Below are 22,923 nucleotides of genomic sequence, written 5' to 3' on the forward strand. Positions count from 1 at the left end.
GTAAATTTGAACTGACCCATAACCAGCAAAGAAATTAAATCAGTAATCAAAAATCTCCTGACAACCAAGGGTCCAGGGCTGGATGGCTTCCCTGAGGAATTCTACCAAACATTTAAAGAAGAGTTAATACATATTCTTCTGAAACTTTTCCAAAGAATATAAATGGAAGGAAAACTTACAAGCTCATTCTATGAGTCCAGCATTATCTTTATTCCAAAACCAGATAAAGACCCTACTAAAAAAGAAAATTCCAGACCAATATCCCTGATGAACATGGTTGCAAAAATTCTCAATAAGATGCTAGCAAATTGATTCTAACATTACATTAAAAGAGTCATTCACCACAATCAAGTGGGAATTTATTCTTGGGTTGCCAGGTAATTCAATAATTCTCAAATCAATCAATGTGATATACCACATTAATAAAAGAAAGGATAAAACCATATGATCCTCTCAGTAGATGCAGATAAAGCATTTTACAAAATAAAGCATCCTTTCTTGATAAAAATCCTCAAGAAAGTAAGTATAGAAGGAACATACCTCAACATCATAAAGGCCATAAATAAAAGACCCAGATAATACCATCCTCAATGGGGAAAAACTGAGAGCTTTCCCCCTAAGGTCAGGAACAAGAATGTCCACTCTCACCACTGTCATTCAACATAGTACTAGAAATACTAACTTCAGCAATCAGACAACAAAAAGAAATAAACGGCATCTAAATTGGCAAAGAAAAAGTCAAACTTTCACAGTTTGCAGATGATAAGATACTCTGTGTAGAAAATCTGAAAGACACCACCAAAAATTGTTAGAACTGATACATGAATTCAGCAAAGTCATAGGATGTAAAATTAACATACAGAAATCTGTTGCATTTCTATACACCAATAATAAAGAAACAGAAAGAGAATCAAATAATTGATCCATTTACAATTGAACCCAAAACTAAAACATACCTAGGAATAAACCTAACCAAAGAGGTAAAAGATCTCTACTCTAAAAACTACAGAACACTTATGAAAGAAATTGAAGACTCAAAGAAATGGAAAAACATTCTATGCTCATAGATTGAAAGAACATTATTAAAATGTCTATACTATGCAAAGCAACCTACACATTTAATGAAACTCCTATTAAAATAATACCAGCATTTTTCACAAAGCTAGAACAAACAATTTTAAAATTTATATGGAACTAGAAAAGACCCCAAATAGCCAAAGTAATGTTGAAAAAGAGAAAACAAAGCTGGAGGCAGCACAATTCTGGAATTCAAGCTGTATTACAAAGCTGTAATGATCAAGACAGTGTGGTACTGGCACAGAAACAGACACACATAGATCAGTGGAACAGAAAGGAGAACCCAGAAATGGACCCACAACTATGTGGTCAACTAATCTTCAACAAAGCAGGAAAGAATATCCAATGGAAAAAAGTCTCTTCAACAAAGTGTTGGGAAAACTGGATAGCCACATGCAGAAGAATGCAACTGGACCACTTTCTTACACCAGACACAAAAACAAAATCAAAATGATTGAAAGACCTAAATGTGAGACAGCAAACCATCAAAGTCTTGGAGAACACAGGCAGCAACTTCTTTGACCTCAGCTGCAGCAACTTCTTACTAGACATGTCTCCAGAGGCCAGGGAAACAAAAGCAAAAATGAACTCTTGGGACTTCATCAAGATAAAAAGCTTCTGCACAGCAAAGGAAACAGTCAACAAAACTAAAAGAAATCCTACAGAATGGGAGAAGATATTTGCTAATGACCCATCAGATAAAGGGCTAGTATCCTCTATAAAGAACTTATCAAACTCAAACACCCACAGAACAAATAATCTAGTCAAGAAATAGGCAGAAGACATTTCTCCAAAGAAGACATACAAATGGCCAACAGACACATGAAAAGATGCTCAACATCACTTTCATCAGGGAAATGCAAATCAAAACCACAATGAGATACCACCTCACACCTGTCAGAATGGCTAAAATTAACACCTCAGGAAACAATAGATGTTGGTGAGGATGAGGAGAAAGGAGAACCCTCTTACACTGTTGGCGGGAATGCCAACTGGTACAGTCACTCTGGAGAATAGTATGGAAGTTCCTCCAAAAGTTAAAAATAGAACTACCCTACAATCCAGCAATTGCTCTACTAGGCATTTATCCAAAGGATACAAAAATACTGATTTAAAGGGGCATGTGCATCCTCCATCCCAATATTATAACAAATTTATCAACAATAGCCAAACTATGGAGAGAGCCCAAATGTTCATCAATTGATGAAGGGATAAAGAAGACGTGAGACACATGCAATGGATAAAATATATACTTTATATATATATATATATATATATATATATATAAAATAGAATATTACTTGCCATCAAAAGAATGAAATCTTGTCATTTGCAATGATGTGGATGGAGCTAGAATGTATTATATACTAAGCACAGTCAGTCAGAGAAAGACAAATACCATATGATCTCATGCAAGTGTGGAATTTAAGAAACAAAACAGATGAAGATATGGAAAGGGAAAATAAAAAGAGGAGAGAGGGAAACAGATCATGAGACTTAACTATAGAAAAAAAAGCATGGTTACTAGGTGGGAGGTGAGTGGGAGGATGGGCTAAATGGGTGATGGGTATTAAAGAGGGTGCTTGTTGTGATGAGCACCAGGTGTTACATGTAAGAGACGAATCACTAAACTCTACTCCTGAAATCAATACTGTATGTTAACTAACTTGAATTTAAATAAAAACTTGAAAGAAGAAAAAAAGAATTCAATGCTCCTAAATTCAACAACTTACCTAAAATTTACAAAAAAAACCCCTTACATTCCTTAAATGATACAACTGCCAGAGGTCACTCAAGAAAAATAAATAGTCTGAATGAATCTATAGGTCTCTATAGCTTTCTCTCCTTATATAGCATACCATATATGTATTTAAACAACCTGCCCTTTGCTCCGGAGAAAAATACTTTTCTTTTCTTTTTTCCATAGCTATTTATTATGAAAATATTCTTGATAAATAGTGGAATAAGGACTAAATTTCTCTGCTTACAAAATGTGCAGAATGCAAGAGGCCCATGGAGAATTGTTTCCTAATAGGATCGAGATGACTCAAGGATGGTTGAAGGTTTTTAGACTCTGGTTCTCCTTACATCTTTGGTGTAGCTCTCCAGAGGTTCCAACAGAAAAACTGAGGGCCTGGGAATTTTCTGTGTCCCTTCTTTGCTGGATGGTCTTTTTTTTTTTTTTTGCTGGATGGTCTTAAACAACAGTTTCTGTTTCTTCATCAGTGGAGACTGTGGAAAAATGCATTTTACCTTTCTGCTGTTTTCTATCTAGCTCTTAATTCCTTGCCTTATGTATTTTCATCAAATATTTCAAAGTAAAAACCTGCAGCATCTGGCAGACTTTTCTGGGCTTCCCTTCCCTTAAGTCCTTAAGCCCTAGATACACTAACAGCCCCAGTTGTGTGTGTGTGTGTGTGTGTGTGTGTGTTTAATAAGTATCTTTGCGTCCTAAGTACCTAGCACGTGGTCAGGCACATCAGTGTATCTTAGGAAATGTTGGTTGGATGCTTTAGTGAGCTTAGAATTTTATCTTAGGAGTATTTATTTATTTATTTATTTATTTATATTTTTCTTTATTTTTATTTTTTTGGATGTACATTTTTAAAAGACAGTAACAAAATGAAACTAATTTTGGAATTTTGGTGAACCAATCAATTATGTATAGAAGCTATGGGAGAAAAAGAGGCTTTCTAAGAACCACTGGACTCCTTTATTTTGTTTATTCCTGAACTTGCATATTTAAATCTTTTTTCATAACTACTATCCTTGGAATTGGCCTTAACTTTTAGGGAGGGGGTATGGTGTGTCCTGTAGCTGGTATGATTTTAAGAGAACCAGCAAAATTTTCCCCTAACCTTCATTTGTTCTCAGAACGCCACATATAGTGATCTCTTGCCTTGTTTTAGCTTTGCAGTCATGCTGTAGACTAATCTTAAATAAAAATGCTTACATGTAGGGATGTGCACCAATATACTAACCCAGATAATGACTCCTCGTGATAAAAGAAATCTGGTTGGGTGAGATGGTGCATGCCTGGAGAGGGGTATGAGCAGCATAAAAGACAGAACAGGTAAAGCAAGGATAACAAAAGGAGAACCAAAGACCCATTGTGAGTTATTGACAACTTTGGTTAAAGTTTAACCTTCTCTTGAGATTCTATTTTTATATTGTATTTTCTTAATCTACCAAAATAAAAAACAAAAACAAATGAAAAGCTAATGTAAATAGCGGTCTAAGTATCTCAAGTGTTTATTTAGTGGAATATTATGTTATGGTTCACATGTTGAAAAAGTTGGGGTTTTGAAAAGCATGTGCAAGCCATTTAGTATAAGAATAAATTTACAGAGAAATGAAATATTTCTGTTCCGATTTAACTACTCAAGTAACATATGAGTATAGGTTACTTGTATCTTACTTTTGCACTTATTGCACTTAAAAGTATCTTACTTTTGCACTTATTGCACTTAAAAGTATCTTACTTTTGCACTTATTACTACCAATCTGAATTTTAATAGCTTAATATAAATAATCTAATTATCTATACATTCTGATTTGCTTTTCCATGGGTTGATAGCAATTTAAGTATCTTGGGCTATGAGTACTGTCATTTGGCAGTGATGTGCTCTATCCTTGAAAAAAAAAATGCTTTTGCATACTGGCTGCTAGGCTATAGATACATGTCAAAGGATGCTGATGCTGGGGTTATTTAAGTTGGCTGCAACCATTAATATCTGCAAGCCTTTCTCTACATGTGCTTACAACATAGAACTGTGATTAAATAATCATTAGTTTATGTGAGAAAAAAATCTGTATTTTTTAAGAAGGTAAATCTCATTGTAAGTGTTCTTAACACACACACAAAAGGAAACTTTTCTACAAAGTTGTAGTGAGGGTTAAATTAGATAATGTACACAAAGCGCAATGCTGGTAGACAACACACATTTAATAAATATTAGTTTATGTTAATATTATGGTTACGCAATATTCCCACCCCCCATATTTCCATAAAGAAGAGAATTAAAACGTCACTCCTAGAGGAAAACTTATGGTGAGTTAAGGGAGAGCCTCTGTCCTCTGTGTTTGCTCCTACTCACAGGTGAAAGGCTGGCGAATTTTGTATTAGGAATATCCAATTCTTTATGTGTCCAGCCTACCTCCTTCTTACTTTTCAGAGCCAGTTTGCCCACAGGGCATCAAATCATGGATTCTCTCCATCATGCCTGCCTCTTGCTTGCTCTTGTCCAACTATGCCAATATCTAATTTAGAATGAAGTCTAGACGAACTCATTTAACTGCAGATCGTGAACCACATTCTGCAATCAGCTTTATCAGTAGTAAGTGTGATAATGTTATCTCCATCTGTCTAACTTTCCTTTCTCTATTTGCTTTGAAGTTGAATGTGAAAAGGGTTATTTATTTGCCCTCTAACTTCCCCAAGTTTTTGTTTTTTCAGATTATTTTGCTGTGTCCTTCGGTACTGTTAACTGTAGTCATTGCTGTAGAATTTCCTTTACGTTTTCGAGTCTCCAGTGTTGCTTCTCCAAGTGCTAGCTGCTGGCTTGCCAGGCAATCGCCATGGCCCCTGTTGGATTGCTTCCACTAAGACCTTTGGCCCTGGTCCCATCACAGCTGCAGGCTGATGTGGGAGATGGTCCTGCCTTAGACACTTGGTCAGCCTTTGTCACTGTCCCTTCCTTTGTTGCCATCACAGAGACCCAGGTGCCCACTGTGACCAGCATCAGGAAGGCACATGTTGTGCTGCTTAAGAAGCAGTATCCTGTAGTCCCAGGCACCGTGCACAAGTCCCAGAGCTCTCTTCTGCAAAAGAAGTAAGACACTTCCCAAATATTCAGGATATATGCTGTGTCTAATCTACCTACGCTGCAAGAATGATTACTTTTCCATTCCCATATAGATTTCTCCCTCATCAAAGGTACAGATTTCCTCCTTCGAAGCACTTTCATTACTGAGTGTGAACTCTTAATCCCTCCTTTTTTAGGGATCCTCTTCTCTATGGTGAGAAAGCCCCTCCTCTACATGGTTTAGCTGACAGCTGCTGAAATGAATACCCGGGTCAGAGATTGTGCAGCCAGAAGCAAAAGCATATTGTCAGTCATGCAGGAATTTCTTGGCCCGTGTTTTGTGCAAACAGCTGCTGCATTTTCAGTTTTGAACTTGGCAGACCTCACTTTAAATATGCTTTGCCAAAAATTATGGCTCATTTACTTATTTTCCCTTCTCCCAATTGGAAAAGAAGAAAGGGTCAAAGAGAGAGCTAAAATAGGGTCAATATGGAGTTGAACTTCTAGCAAATGACACTGTTTACTTATCAGCATCAGATGTTTTTGGGGTACTCATGTGGCCAGTTCCATTTATGTATGTATATGTATATTATATATGTGTGCATGTATTTATGTAGCAAATCAGCTATTGGTTTTGACAGAGCAGACAAGCTCTGGTTTAATGGTTTGTGTTAATTTACTAATTCCTGGGGAGATTTCTGGTCTAGTAACATGCAAGACCCCTTCCCACTTTGCAATGGTGTGTATTTCCTTTCCTAAAATGTCTTCCATTAGGTATCCTTATAATTATTCCCACCGGTTGATTCGTATGTGTTACTAAAAAAAAAAAAAAAAAAAGAGAGAGAGAGAGAGAGAGAGAATTTATGATGCATGATATTCAAACAAATGCCCATTCTTTTTCATTGCCATTCATTTTTTTGATAACTGTAATTGCTGTGGGCACGGTTCTGGTGGTCTGTGTCCCCGAATCTCCTTTCCTTGCAACAGTATCTCCCTTCCAGTGAACTTTCCATATTACCATTGGTGATAGAGATCAAAATGTAGATCTGGCCATGTCATACTCACCTGTGTTCAAACTTGCTGGTTCCTGATTTCCTATGGAATAAATCTACTTTATCCTGGCACAAAAAGAAGACCCTTCAATATCTACGGTATAACTTTCTAGTCTGCTACTTGGAGCTCCTCTTTCTTGCCTCCTCCCTACTTCTTCCTCATTCATTCTTCCCCTGGCACCCAGAATTCTAATTAAATGCTCTTTTTGGAATTTAGCTTGCATTTCCATGCCTCTGAGAATTTCTTCGTGATATTTGCATCGGATATTACCTCTGGGTTCCTTTCTTTCCCTTGTCTGCTTGGAGAATTCTTACTCATCCTTCAGGACCCAGCACAGATGATATCTCATTATGAAGCCCTCAAGTTAATTGTACAATGCTTCTTTGTTTGTGTGTTTGTCTAACTAACTAGTTTTGAGCTCTTCAAGGGGGAGTTTATTCATCAGGTTTATTCCCAGGTTTTATGCCCTTGAATTGGAGGGGGAGGAGGGAGAGGAAAACAAAGGCGTGTCTTACACAAAGGCCTGCAAAGGTGGTGCTTCCTCTTTCTGTCTCTTATCACAAGGGGTATAAATTGCTGCCTAAGGGTCCAGCAAGGGTGGATGGTGGCCTCCACAGGTTTATCTCAACTACTGCTGGTATCATGCTCCTGCTCCTTTCCTCTGGGGCTGAGCTCTGCCCTGCATTAGGAGGTCCCTGACCAGCCTGGAAGTCCCAGTGTTCCCTTCCCTCCATGGCTTAGTCATGTGAACTGAAGGCACTGTCTGATTTATTCTGAGAGCTGGGACTCCGTGGAGCTTCCTGGCCTCCTTTCTCCTGGGCTAATCTCTCAGCCCCTTTCTCCTTAGTACAAATAAATAAATTCATAACAATCCTACGCAATGTATACTGTTACCCTAATTTTATCGAAGAGGAAACTAGCATAGAGAGAAGCCAAAGAGCCATGCACCATTCAAACCCAAGTCATCTGGCACCTGAGTCCATGCTCTTAACCAGTATACTATAGAGTATTTTACATTTAACCTCATGCTCAAATTGGGAGAGAATTTCTTTGCAGTATTTGTTTATTGCCTGCAACATGATATATATATATATATATATCTCCATTGAATTGTCGAATCTTCCTACCACATGTGAAAAATGGTTAGAATAATGATTCAAATCCCAGTTTTATTATTCTAAAGTAAATGATCTGGCTTGGATGTCAAAAATAGTTTTTGAAGATTTATTTTTAAAGGAATGGTAACTATCCGCCACTTTACAAAAGTATCCATAACAAGGGTGAACATAATATGGATGAATAATTTTAGACCTTGAAAGGATTTCTTGTGGGCTGGCATTTTGTCTTTTTTTTTTTTTTAGCCCTTAGTACCAAGTGGGGTGACTTAAAAAAAAAAAAGACAATAAAAACATCAGAATTTTTATTCCAGTGACTCAATCCCCATTGTATGGAGTAGACCAAAATGGATAATTTGAACTTTGTACATTTAGCACCTACATTATTAAATGTATCTGCAGAAACCTGCTCTGTCATATTTGCCGTGGAGGTATGAACATTTATCTGTTTGTGCTCTGTCATCATAACTTTGCTTTTTAAACAGATCATCAAATTACCACATTAAAGTGACATCTCTGTTTCTCATAGAGCATTTGAATTACGTACTGCAGTATATGTTTTAATCACTTATTTTAATCATGTTTTTCATTCAGCAGGTTAAAATGAAAGTTATTGAAATCAGAAAGTATAGCATCAAATCACTGTAATTGTTTCAGATAGATTACAGTTGTTAGCACCTAGAGAGATGTTTTCATATATTTTTGTTTTTCTGTTTGTTTCGTGAGGCCCTCTCCTTTCATTTTTTTTCTATTAAAAATTTGTTAGATTACAACATCAGTTGATGCTAGAATATGTTTTCTTTGTTTGGTCTGGATACTGTTTTCCAGGTTAACTGGCTTTCCTGGAAACCTTGGCTGTGGCCACGCCATGAAGAATGACAACTTTCCTCTCTCCATTTCCAGAGGAGGTTATAGTATGCTCATGGAGAGAGGAATAAAGGACCCAGCTTTTGGCATCACTGGCTTTGGCCCTGTGAATGAATGTTTTTCTAGCATTAGAAATGTGGTGGCAAGACACCAGAACTACACATCCCTGGAAAGACGTAACACATGACAGATAATCTTCCTTTCTGCTGTGACTTACAAACCCAAGTAAAGCACTTCTTTGAGTTCTCCTGCACATTTGCAACCAATGACTTTCCTTGAATGAGTATGGTGGCAATGGATTCTTTGGCTGTGCTCATTCCTTATCTCTATCCTGGGAGGTTATCTAGCTTGTGTATCACCTATGACTTCAGGGAAGTCAGCCAGTTATCCTGTGGTCCATTCAGCCTGGTCATTGTCCCTTGTCAGTGAGGCAATCATAGAGTTCCATCTGGACAAAGATAGAAGTTATTTTCACCTTAACTTTCATTTTTTTTTAAACTTTCAAGGATAAAGAGAAGTTGTATTGGCTTTTAAGAGACATATCTGGTGTTTGGCTGGAGGCCAGATATTCCTTCTCTTGAGTTTTCATATCACTGTACAAGTTTCAGTGTTTTATAATTACTATGCATTTGATAAAAATGACTTTTCTAAAATTTGGAGGAGAATCTTTTGTTTAGGTACAGCAGAATATTTTCAGCTCAATGCTACAGATGACATACTGACTATAAGAGAAGTTAAGTTTTCGATTCAAGGTTGCTAGCTAATTCTTAGATTTGGAGTAGAATTAACATCCTTTGGTCTTTTGTTAGGTACTTTTTCCTTTATATCACACTTTTTAAAGATGTTTAATCACCTCAAAATTAAAGTGTTATTTAAATCTGCTTAAACTAAAGACAACTACTTGTTCTCTAATACCCATTATCTTCTTATCCCCCTGATTTTAATTTGGCACGTGACCACTTGGAATAAAGGCTACATGTCCCAGTCTCCCTTTCAGTTATAGGCAGCTCTGTGACTAAATGTTCTTCAATGGGGAAGGAATGATTTGTATAACTGCTTGGTTACCCCTTATAGGAAAAGCCTTAACCTTACATTTCCCTTTTCCCTATCACACTCACAAGAGTAGCGTTATGGATGCTATTGACAAAGGCAAAATCCCAAAGACAGTGAAGTTAGTAGGAACTTGGGTCTCTGATACCATGGAACCATCCTGCCAGCCTATTTGCTTATGACTAGACTTTTATGCGAGAGAGATAAACATTTACCTTATTTTAATCACTGATAATTTAGATCTCAGTTACAGCAACTGAACATACAGCACAATTTAATAACTTGAAAATTTAATGCCACATGTTAATATTTTATAATCACCAAATTTAAACACAATATATTGGATATTAATACTTGTGTAAATGTCTGGGAGTCTTGGAATTAAACTGCTATCATCAGTTCTTCTGACTTAAGAGTCCTTACAATAGTGTGTATAGTGTGAGCTCTGATGTCTCTCTTTAATATTTCCTACTGCTCTCCTCTCAGTCAACTCCAGCCATACCTTTTGCTCTTCCTAACATTGCAGACACACTACATCCTTCTTCCTTGGGATATATGTTGTTTCGTTGTTGCTATTAGTTTTGGGGTTTCATCCCTCTTCTGCAAATTTCTTTTCCTAGCAATCTACATATCTACATCTACATATCTACATATATCTACATATCTACAATCTACATATATCTACAGTCTTAGAATTTTGCTCAGTTGACATCTTTCCATTAAATCCTTCCTTGACCGCTTCAATAAATTTTATTCTCCATTGCCTTGGTACTCACATCCCTTTTACATACTTAATTTTTTTCCATATAATTTATTTCCTTTTGCCCCTCCTCAATGAAATACTAGCTCTATGAAAGCAGGGACTTGCCCTGTTCAATTCATTGTTATGTCCCCAGCACACTGTCTGGCACCTAGAAATCACTGGATGAGTAGCTATTAAATAGATGTATGAGTCAACCATTAAGTGTTTGGATAGATATAAATAATGTTATGATCTGTTTAAGGGTGATAATATTATTCTGATAACTCATGTTGTTTCCTGAAATATCTATAAAAGGAATGTGTTGGCTCTTCTATAGGTAAAATCTCTTTCAGTGAAGTTATGACTGATGAAAATTTCACAGACTGGTAGGAAAAGCTCACTCATTCACACACAGCATTGAATTTCCTTAACAGATTACTAATTTCTGATCTTGAAATTATTAGAACAAATTCTAAAATTGCGAGGTATTTAGGAAGCAGTTTGCCACATGCACTCCATAATATAATTACGTTTTAGTATTATATTTCCTATCTTCACATTTCTGAAGTAAGAAATCTGTGCTAAATCAGCTGTGAAAATAAAAGCAAATGCAGAACAAATAATCCTTTCTTGTAATGCCGCTAACCAACGGCTTAACATTATAGTGAGAATATTCTATTTCAGTTCCAGAACTATTACATTAGTCTATTTTTATAAGTCAAATTAAATCCAGCCTGAGGTTAGACTAGAAAACCAGTATCAGGTTTTTTTTTTTTTTTTAAAGAGGGGTAGATAGGGACAGGGAGAGAGAATCTTAAGTAGGCTCTATGCCCAGTGTGAGCTGGTCACAGGGGCTGGATCTTACCACCCTGAGATCATGACCTGAGCTGAAATCGAGAGTCCCACTCAACCAACTGAGCCACCCGGGTGCCCCATCCAGTATCAGGCATTTTTAAGATCCCTCCCATCCACATCATTCAAGAAGTTTGGGCTTGTGTAGATCTGGATAGAAATAGGGCCTATTCCTAGCCTGCAGTCATGGCAGTCCATTTCACGGCAATCACTGGATACAATGTTCTGCTCCTGGGATCCCTGGGTGGCGCAGCGGTTTGGCGCCTGCCTTTGGCCCAGGGCACGATCCTGGAGACCCGGGATCGAATCCCACGTCGGGCTCCCGGTGCATGGAACCTGCTTCTCCCTCTGCCTATGTCTCTGCCTCCCTCTCTCTCTGTCTCTCTGTATGACTATCATAAATAAAAAATAAAAATAAAAAAAAATGTTCTGCTCCTCACTGGTTGTCTACTCCATCTCGGGCTCTGCTGCTCTGCACGAGTAGGCGCTGTTCCTCATAGCCATGTTATCTGCTGACATGGACCCAGTGTAGATCTTTGATCTGTACTGTCAAATCATTGTGTTTAGTTTCCTACTCCTTTAGCACCTATCACCTTTCCCCCTAGGAACCTTTGTTTTTACCCAGAGTAGGGGCTTTCAAAACCTTATCTTCTTTCTTATATCCAGGAAGCTACTTCTGTTTTCCAATATACTCTATAATCTCTGTGGGAGTTGTAAAGTGCCATGTTATCACTACCTAGAGTCTTCAAAACTAAAGCAATGAATTTCAGCTCTAATTAGGACACAAGGTTAAGGAGTTTAAGACTTTTAAGGAGGTATTTTAGTGTCAGGAAGAACTGTGAAAGACTGAAATGGGCAAACAAGATTATGAATTGCTCTATCTAGTGTACCCTTTCCAGCTATCTTTATCTTTTGTTTTTACTGAACTATATTTCCAAGCTATTTTCAGAAAACTGGTAAGAATGCAAGTAATTTCTGTTCATGGAAATTCAAACAAAATGTGTCAGGTTGAATGTAATTGATTATTGCCCTATAGACACTGACTAGTTTTACATCTATTTGTAAATTCATTTCAGATTCCTAATTGCCTTTATATGGGAGTATTCTATTTATTTTATTTTTTTAAAGATTTATTTATTTATGATACACATAGAGAGGCAGAGACATTTTAAATTCCTTTTTTTTAATTCCTTTTTTTGACAGAAGTGTAACATTTTATTGGTTTTCTATTGATGACTTAAATGTAGTATTTGACATGCATTAGTTTTGTACGCAAGCCATGATTTTATCTTTCAAAATTTATCCTTTTACATTAGAGGTGTAATGGTGACGTCTTCCTATGAAGGGGCCATGTAAATGAAATGTATATATATTCTTTCTTAGTGCAAAGTAGCTGAAACCAAAACATGAAAAAAATAAACATTAACAACAAAGAAGGACATTTATCGGATTTTTAAACTTAACATCTAATCCTTTTATATCAAAATTCTGAGCGTAGTAATGCTCATAAAAACAGTTGAATTGAGGTATGCTGTAGATAAATATAATATCATAAGGAAAGAACATCTTTGTCTTACTCATCCTTTGCCACAAACTAAGAAAAGTTTAAAATTGATCAATATATATGGAAGAAAAAAAAACTAGCAATGTTCAATAAAACTTTAAAAACTCTACAATTAATTTGAGTTACGTTAAAATAGAATATGTGGAATTTCATTCCAGGTCTGGGCTAAATTTGACTTTTGTATACAAAAATTAACATATTTAACACTTTTTTTAAAGAAAAAAAAAGTATATTGATATAAAATGATTTCAGGGCCTATACCTACATGGTTAGGAATAGAATGGCAACTGGTGTCCTCAGAAATCTCAGTTTGTTATGTTTGTATGTAAAAACCCTGTTAATTGTATCCTACATCATCTTTATCTGTTCATGAAATGTTTCCAAAGCCAAGACTGGTAATTATTTCAATTTTAATTGATTAGTATTGAGAAATTATATGTGGCTTTTGACAGATGTATCTAAAGTTTATTTTCTACCTACCTTCTTCAAATTATGCTATGATCAAGATAATTTAAGATAATTTTCATTTTTTTTCCATTATTATTTAAAAGGTCTCTGGGTAAGCAGTAAAAGCTATAACTGACTTTTTAAAATATATTATTTCCACTTGATTTTTCCCTGACCCTTGTCTTGGAAAGATTCTGTTCATTATTAAAATAAATCAGTATTGAAGAAATTTAAAAAAAAAAGACTAAAATATTAAAAAGTGAAAATACGAATAATCTAGAGCCCTCAAATTTATTTTATAAATGATCAAAAGTTGACCAAAGATATGATAGAGAACACGTTTAATCATTTTGTCGAGACAGAAATAAAAGGAATTATGTTGAAATCACACACTCAAAATAACCCTCAGATAAGCAGCATAATTAAGAAAATTTCTAAATGGATAGAAATATAATTATATTAAAGCCAGCAGTAACTCTTCAGCATAACTTTGACAAAGTTTCAGTGGCTTAAAAATTCAAAAGCTAATTAAAATTAGCTGAGATTGGAACATTGTCACATACATTTAGAACTAGATAAACAAATGATAATAAATTGGAAAGCAATAGAGATGATTAAAATGCTTTGTTTTGGGGGAAAATAAAATGTAATAGCCATAACTGAGTAACTAAAGACAAACATTTTTCATTCAGATATATGGATTTATAGGATGGGGTAACATTTTTAAGGTCACTGCATAAATAAGATTTAATAATCTGCTCCAAATACATCTTGTGAGATTATTAATACCAGCTAATTGGAATAAACTATTAGGGAATGGTTTATGTGGTGTATTTTCTGAATAAAATATGTTTTTTTAGAAAGCTTTTTTATGTTTATTGGTATTTGTGTTTCAGAAAAAATTGGATGTAGGAGCACCTCGGTGATGTAGTCGGTTAAATGTCTGACTCTTCGTTTCAGCTCAGGTCGTGATCTCAGGATCCTGGGATGCAGTCCCACATCAGGCTCTCAGCTCAGCCTGGAGTCTGCTTGAGTCGGTCTTTCCCTCTCCTCTCTGCTCTCTCTCTCTCTCTCTCTCAAACAAATAGTAAATAAATAAATCTCAAAAAAAAAAAAAAAAAGAAAAGGAAAGGAAAAAGTTGAATGTGAATACAAACAAATTCTTCTTGACCACTTACTGAGGGGTTTACTCAATACCAGACACCAATTAAGTTTGCATAGTTGCACCTCATTTCATCCGCACAGTATGAAAGGGCCCTGAGTTCCTCAGTCTCCTTCAGTGATGCTCCTGTCAGCATTATGCCTTAACTGGAGCAGCATATTTGCTGTTATTCTTTTATCCTTTGTTCATCTCTCTGTCCTCACACGTGGGTATCATCATGTATTGTACCTCAGAGAAGACAATTCAGTCTAAACATGAAACCACTACTTTAGTTTTTGAAAAATTCTGTTGTACCTTAATTGGGACAATTTTTACTTGTTTTCAGCATATCCTATATGCTAGTCCCTGCCTTCAACCTTTTCCATATATTCTATTATATAAACCACAATAATTCTATATGCTATATATTATGATCACTCCTAGTTTTTTCACTGGAGACCACAGGGTCAGAACTAGTTATGTAAATCACCCAGGGTTACAACATAATAGGTGCCAGAGGTGGAATCAAAATTCTCTTTGTGCGACTTCAAAACTGAAGCTCTGATTTTTTTATAGTATATCACCTCCTTGGAAATTGTACGTTACCCCAATTTTACACACGCACACACACACTTGACGTAAAATTTATATGTAGTGAATGCGCACATCTTAAGTATATGATTCAATGAGTTTTGATAAATGTATGTATCTGCGTAATCACCACACAGCCAAGACATAGAACATATAAATCACTTCAGAAAACTCCCTCACCCTCCTCCAAGGCAATTGCAACCAAATACGTAAACGTTGTTCTGATTTGTGTCACCATAGAGTAGATTTTCCTCCCCTTGAACTTCATATAAATAGAATAATATATTATATACCTTTTTTTAAATGTCTGGCTCCTTTCAGTCACCATAATATTTTTAAGACTCATCATGTCGTGGTGCCCACTTGGACACATTCATCCATGGTGTGTATATGAGTAGTTCATTATTTTTCAGGGTCATAGTGCATATCGTTGCTAATTTTTATGTAAGGATGTTTTGGTTTTGATGCTATTATAAATGACATTTTTGTTCTCTAAAAATCTCTCTTTTTTTGCTGCTACTATATTGAAATATCATTGAATTTTGTATATCATGCATATCTCAAAATTGGTAAATTCATTTATTTGTTCTTGTTATGGGCTGAATTATGATTTCTCAAAATCATATGTTGAAGAATAATGCCCAGTACCTCAGAATGTGACTGTATTTGGAGATAGAGCCTTAGAGCCGGGGATAGGGTGGGGGGGGGTGGTAATTAAGTTAAAATTAGGTAAGTAGAGTTGCTCTAATCCAATCTGACTGGTATCCTTGTAAGAAAGGGAAATTTGGACACACAAAGAAACACCAGAGGTGCACACACAAAGGACCACGTGAAGCCACAAGGAGATGACGGCCATCTGCAAACCAAGAAGAGAGGCCTCCTGAGAAACTAAACTGGCCCACACCTTGATCTTGGACTTCTAGTCTCTTTAACTGTGAGAAAATAAATTTTTGCTATGTGAGCTCCTCAGTCTGTGGTATTTTACTAGGGCAGCCCTAAAAATCTAATATAGTTTTTGTTTTGTTTTGTTTTAGGTGGGTTTCTTAGGACTTTGCATATAAAAATTAGCAAACATAGAAGCTTAATTTTTCATTTATAATGTTCATGTCTTTTTTATTGCATTTTATTAGCTACATGTATCATAAAAATAATGAAAATAAAGAGAAAATAACAATATATTTATTTTTCCCAATCTTAGGGTAAAAGTGTACAATATTTCACATTAAAATTATATGTGAGATGCTAGGTATAAGACTTTCATGGGTGCCAATTATTAATAATGAATTTTCCCTTCTTTTCCTAGATTTCTGAGTTCTTGTTTTTAAATAAAAATCTGGTGTTGAATTTTTCAAGTGCTTCATTTGAAACTAGAATGATTATGTGATTTTCTTCTCTGTATATTGTTAATATAATTAATTACATTAATTTAAAAATATTTAACCAATCATGTTCCTGGGATAAAACTTGATGTATTACTTCTTATGTATTGCTAAATTTCATTTGTTAATATTTTCTTAAAGATTTTTGTTTTCATGTTCATGAGAGATTTTGGTCTGTGATTTTCTTTGGTGGCAAATATTTTTGCCAAATTTTGGCATCTGTGTTAATGCTGGTGTCAGAAAATGAGTTGGAAAGTGTGCTTCCTGTTTTCTGAAGGATTTTTTTGTAAGATTGTCATAATTTATCCTTTTTTAAAAATTTTTATTTATTTATGATAGTCACAGAGAGAGAGAGAGACAGAGAGAGAGAGAGACAGGCAGAGACATAGGCAGAGGGAGAAGCAGGCTCCACGCACCGGGAGCCCGACATGGGATTCGATCCCGGGTCTCCAGGATCGCGCCCTGGGCCAAAGGCAGGTGCTAAGCCGCTGCACCACCCAGGGATCCCATGTCATAATTTATTCTTGAGATATTTTTCCACTTATTTCATGACTCTGAATTTGTCATGCAATTGTTCAGTGTATTTCCTTATTAATATTTTAATTTCTTTAGTATCTGTAGTGTCATTTCCTTTTAATTCCTTACTTGTAAATTTGTGTTTTCTTTCTTAATTTCTGGACTGGCTTACTTATTTTTGCTTTCTATTTCTTTAAGTTCTGTTCTTGTTTTTATTATTTCCTTTTGCCTACTTGCAATAACTTACTCTTTTTCTAATTTCCTAAAATAATAATTTAAGTCATTGATTTTGACCTTTAGCTTTTCTAGTATAAGTTTTTGAAGGTATGAATTTCCTTCCAAGTGTTTTATTTTAGCAATTTAAATATACTATACTTTTTATTATTAACTATTAAGCTAAAAATATGTTTTCTTCTTAGGTGAGTATAATTAAATACAGTGTAGATTGTTTAATTTCCTTATATTTGAAGCTTTTAGATATCTGTTATTTTTAAAATTAACTTTGTTTTTAATTTCTACTGATTGAAAATTTTTAAAGATTTATTTATTTATTTGAGAGATTGAGAGAGATTGAGAGTAGGTGGGAGGACACGGGGGGCGGGAGAGAGAATTTCAAGCAGACTTCAGACTGAGCATGGAGCCCAATGCCAGGATTGGATCCCAGGATCCTGAGATCCTGACCTGAGTCAAAATCAAGAGTCCACCACTTAACTGACTGAGCCACCCAGGCCTCCCTATACTGGTTAAGTTTAGTTATAAGGTAATTTTGAACATTTTTCAGTTTAAGATTTATTGCACAGATATGGCTTCTCTTGCTGAACATGTTATGTGCATATTTATTTATTTATTTATTTATTTATTTTTAAAGATTTTATTTGAGGGAGAGAGGAAAAGAGCACAAGTAGAGGAAGGGGCAGAGGGATAAGCAGACTCCCCACTGAGCAGGTAGCCTTGAGCAGGGCTGGATTCCAGGACCCTGAGACCATAACTTGACCTGAAGTCAGGCACTTAACCCACTGAGCCACCCGGGCACCCCCTCATGTGCATTTTTAAAGATGATTCTCTACTTCTGTTAGTTGAAGTGTTTATGAATGTCAGGACAAACAGTTTGATATTATTGTTGAAATTTATGAACTTTCTAGTTTTTTTGTCTAGCTGTTCTATCAATTACTGAAAGAGAAGCATGCAAACTTTCAGCTGTGACTGTGGATAGATCTATTTGTCCTTTAATTTCTGGGGTTTTTTTGCTTCTTGCATTTTGAAGCTTTGCTATTATGTATTACATGTTTAGGAATATTATACCTTATTGATGAATTCACTCTTTAATTGATATAAAATGTTTCTCTGAATTTTGGCAATATTTCTTGTTTTGAACTCATCATTTGTCTTAATAGAAGTACTTCAATTTTCTTATGATTGATATTTGAACAGTATATATTTTTCTTTTAACCAGTCTTCATATTTAAAATGCCTTTCTTGGGACACCTGCAGTTAAAGTGCCTGCCTTCAGCTCAGGGCATGATCTTTGAGTCCTGGGATTGAGTCCCACATCAGGCTCACTACATGGAGCTTGCTTCTTCCTCTGCCTGTGTCACTGCCTCTCTCTCTCTCTCTCTGTCTCTCATGAATAAATAAATAAAATCTTAAAAAAATAAAATAAAATGCCTTTCTTATGGCAGCATGTACTTGGATTTTGCTTTCCCTTTAAAATCTAAGAATCTCTCCTCTTTTTTTGGAAGTGTGTATCTCTTAATACTTTTTATCTATTTTTCCCACCCATCTTCCCCCGGCAACTATCAGTTTGTTCTCTATAATTTAAGAGTGTGTTTGATTTTTGTTTGTTCATTTCTTCTTGTTTTTCTTTTTTAGATTCCACATATAAGTGAAATCATGCATGTTTGTCTTTCTCTGATTTATTCACTTAGCATAATACCTTTTAGGTTTTTTCACAGGAAATGGCGGGATTTCATTCTTTTTGATCGCTGAGTAATATTCCATTATATATACACACATCACTTCTTTATTCTTTCATCCATCTCTCAGTGAACATTTAGACTGCTCCATATCTCGGCTATTGTAAATAATGCTGCAGTAAACATAGCAGTGCAGATATATTTTTGAATTAGTGTTTTTGTTTTCTTTGGGTAAATATCCTAAAATAGAATTATTGAATCATATGGTTATTTTTTTGTTTTTGTTTTTGTTTTTTTTTGTTTTGTTTTTAGGAACCTCCATACTGTTTTCTAAAATAGTTACACCAATTTAAATTCCACTAGCAATGCATGTGGGTTCCTTTTGTTCTACATCCTCACTGACACTTATTTATAATCTTTTGGATACTAACTATTCTAAGTGGTAAAATTTAATATTGTGGTTTTTATTTGCATTTCCCTGAAAAATAGTGATGTTGAGCATCTTTTCATGTGTCTGGTGGCCATCTGTATGTCTTGTTTGGAAAAATGTCCAGACCTTCTGCTCCTTTTCTAATTGGGTTTTTTTGGGTGTTATGTAATTTATTTGTAAATTTTGGATATTAGTCCTCAGTTAGATATATCATTGCAAATATCTTCTCCCATTCAGTAGGTTGGATTTTTGTTTTGTTGATAATTTCCTTTGCCATGCAAAAGCTTTTTATTTTCATGTAGTCATGATAGTTTATTTTTGCTTTTATTTCCTTTGCATGAAGAGATACCCATAAATTTATTGCGAAAGCTGACATCCAAGAGATTACTGACTGTGTTTTCTTTAAGGAGCCTCATGGTTTCAGGTCTCACATTTAGGTTTTTTAGATCCATTTTGAATTTATTTTTGTGCATGGTGTAAGAAAGTGGTTCAGTTTCATTCTTTTACATGTAGCTGTCCTGGTTTCCTAACATCATTTATTGAAAAGACTGTCTTCTCCCCATTGTATATTCTTGTCTCATTTGTCATAGACAATTTGTGTCTTTTAATTGGAGTGTTTAGAACTTTACATTTAGTCTAATTATTGATTCAGCTTGAACTGAGTCTATCATTATACCATTTTTTCTATATGTCCCATCTCTTGTGTTTGTTTCTTCTCTGCTATTTCTTTCCTTCCCTTAAAAAAATGAGTTTAATATTTCCAGTTTAATATTCTAGTTTGATTTCTCCAATGATTTTTAAATTATATATCTTTGTGTTATTTTTACTGGTTGCTGTAGGGATTATATATGTGTCCTTAACTTATCAGAGTGTACTTAAAATTGTACCACTTTGTCCTCCTGTCTTCTGTGCTATTGTTTTAATATATTTTATGCTTACGTACATCAAATTTCTAACAATATAATGTTGTAGCTTTTTAGCTTTGAACAAGCATAGACCTTTTAAAGAAATGAAGAGTTTTGTTTTTATATTTACTCACATATTTTTTATAATTTCCAGTTCTGATTCTTTTTGCGAGTTTATATTTCATCTTGTACATTTACCTTTAACCTGTATACTCCCTGTTGCATTTTTTAATTCAGATCTAATATTTGATGGTGATATATTCTCTCTACTTTTACTTATCTGAAAATAACTGTCTCTCCTTAATTTTTGGAGTGTATTTTATATGGAAAAAAAGAATTTCAGTTTATATATTTATAGGACTTCAAAGATATTGTTTCCTTATCTTCTGGCCTTTACTGTTTCTGGTAAAAGCTAGCACTCATTCATGTATTTATTTCCCCTTGTGTAATTTGACGTTTTATATCTGGCTGCTTTCAAGGTTTTGTCTCTGTGTTTGATTTTCAGTGTTATGACAATAATATACCTCAGTGTGGTTTTCTTTGTATTAATCTAGTTTGGCATTAATTTAGGTATGAACTTGCAAATTTGGTATTTTCACGAAACTTTTGAAACTTTTGGTTATTTCTTGGAACAAATTTTTTATCCCTCCCTCCCCCCCACCCTTTATTTTTCTCTTTCCTTCTAGGACTCTACTTCATATGTCTTAGACTACTACATATTGCTCTACAGGTCACTGGGAACCTGAATTTTATTATTTAATCTATTATTTCTCAATTTTTCAGATTAACTAATTTCTAATAATTTCTCTTTAATTTTACTGATCAGGTCTCTTTCTCCTCCAACTTGGTTTTATGACCATTAAGGAAAATTTTCATATCATATAATTTTCCATGCTAGAACTTCATTTATTTATTTTTAATAGTTTCCATTTCTCTACTAAGATTTACTATTTTTTCATTATAGATATATTTTTAGTTTACTACATTAAACCTAGTTGTAATAGCTACTTTAAATTCCTTGTCTGCTAGCTCCAATATCTTAGTCACATCATATCTGTTTTTATTGACTCTGTGTGTGTGTATGTGTGTGTATGAGAGAGAGAGGAGGAGAGAAAGAGACAGATAGATAACTGGTCATATTTTTCTGTTTAAGTTATTACCTGCTATTTTTTTCCCCTGGAAATCCTAATTGTAGAGACTGTTGATTCTGTGATCTTATGAAGAATGTTACTTTTTGTTATATCAGATTGTTAAATTATTTACTTATCACTTTGAACTTGTGTAGACTTGTTTTTATTACAGTGAATCTTTGTCACACCTGAGGTATTTACCAAGCCGCTCTAACATGGAAGGATTCACACTCCAAACTCTCATACAATAGGAAGTCCTTGAAAACTCTGCTCAATTCTTCCAGCTTTCTAGCTGTTCTTTTCCTGTAGGGTCCTCAAGTCTTCCTTACATGTTTGCCACTAAGTGGTCAGCCAAGAATGTAAGGGAAAAAAATTGTAGGATAATTTTGGGTCTTCCTCCACTGTGGATCCTTTATGGGATTTCTTCCTTTGATTTTTGTCTGTTTAGGTAGCCCCAGACTATTTCATTTGACGCCTCAATTAAATAAAAAGCAAGGAAAAGTAAAATGAAATGAAATAAAAACTGGAGTTCTGTTTGCCAGCTCTGTACAGACTTTAGGAATGTTCTCAATAAGAAAAGCCATGTAACTAGTCCTATCCTGAACTTCGTGTATTTCCTTTTCTTCAAGGATCAAATCCCTTCTAGTTTTTGCTTCTTTTGTTCATTCTTTAGTGTATTATATTTTTAAAATTTTGTTTAGATATTATTATTATTATTGGAGGGCTAATCTACTAACATAAAGCCACATTAATCCATTTAGATTAAGTACTACTTGAAGATTTGTAGCATTTAGTATATTTAGGTTTTTATTGTTTTGTTTCTAATCTTTCTCTTTCGTCACCTACCCTAAAGCTTAATCTTTAGGCCTATAGTTCCTCTGGAACCCTATCATTAAATGCCTGGCCATTGGGTAAATGACTTCATCTCTCACAGCATTATTTTCCAGGTATTGCTCATCACGGTATGTAAAGGACCAGAGAGAAAGCACTGGCCAACTATGCATGATTCTGGCCCTGCACATCTCTCTGAGGTTCTTCATCCTTTCTTCTTTCTCAAACCCCTGAGATTAGTGAACTATTTTTCAACAATGATTTTTAAGCCCAGGTGCCACAAAGGAGACTCTCCATCTAAAATCAAAAGTCACCTTCCTGTTTCTATTTTTAAACATTCTTCTTTTTTCAATTGAACAGTAATGGACAAAATAGTTATGCATGCTATAGAGATGAGATGGTTTGCAGCCAAATTATTTCTGTGCCAATAGAAAAAATAGGAAGAAAGAAAGAAAGAAAGAAAGAAAGAAAGAAAGAAAGAAAGAAAGAAAGAAAGAAAAGAAAAGAAAAGCAAG

General features: G+C 34.9%; 1 long non-coding RNA gene across 13 annotated transcripts in view; it reads left to right on the forward strand.

Moving 5' to 3' along the window:
• Positions 1–22,923, forward strand: part of LOC140624701 (uncharacterized) — a 360,972-nt gene that overhangs the window by 13,756 nt on the left and 324,293 nt on the right. For 10 of the 13 annotated variants that reach the window (XR_012024164.1, XR_012024160.1, XR_012024161.1 and 7 more), the window contains exon 1: positions 5,789–5,909. The exons of 1 other annotated variant lie outside the window; for it this stretch is intronic. This is a non-coding gene — a long non-coding RNA (uncharacterized lncRNA). Of the gene's footprint in view, positions 1–5,245; positions 5,415–5,788; positions 6,014–22,923 lie in introns of those variants that run through there. 2 more of the 13 variants (XR_012024173.1, XR_012024159.1) reach the window with 2 other exon arrangements.

This window comes from Canis lupus, chromosome 35, assembly GCF_048164855.1.
Source record: "Canis lupus baileyi chromosome 35, mCanLup2.hap1, whole genome shotgun sequence".
NCBI classification, from domain to species: Eukaryota; Metazoa; Chordata; class Mammalia; order Carnivora; family Canidae; genus Canis; species Canis lupus.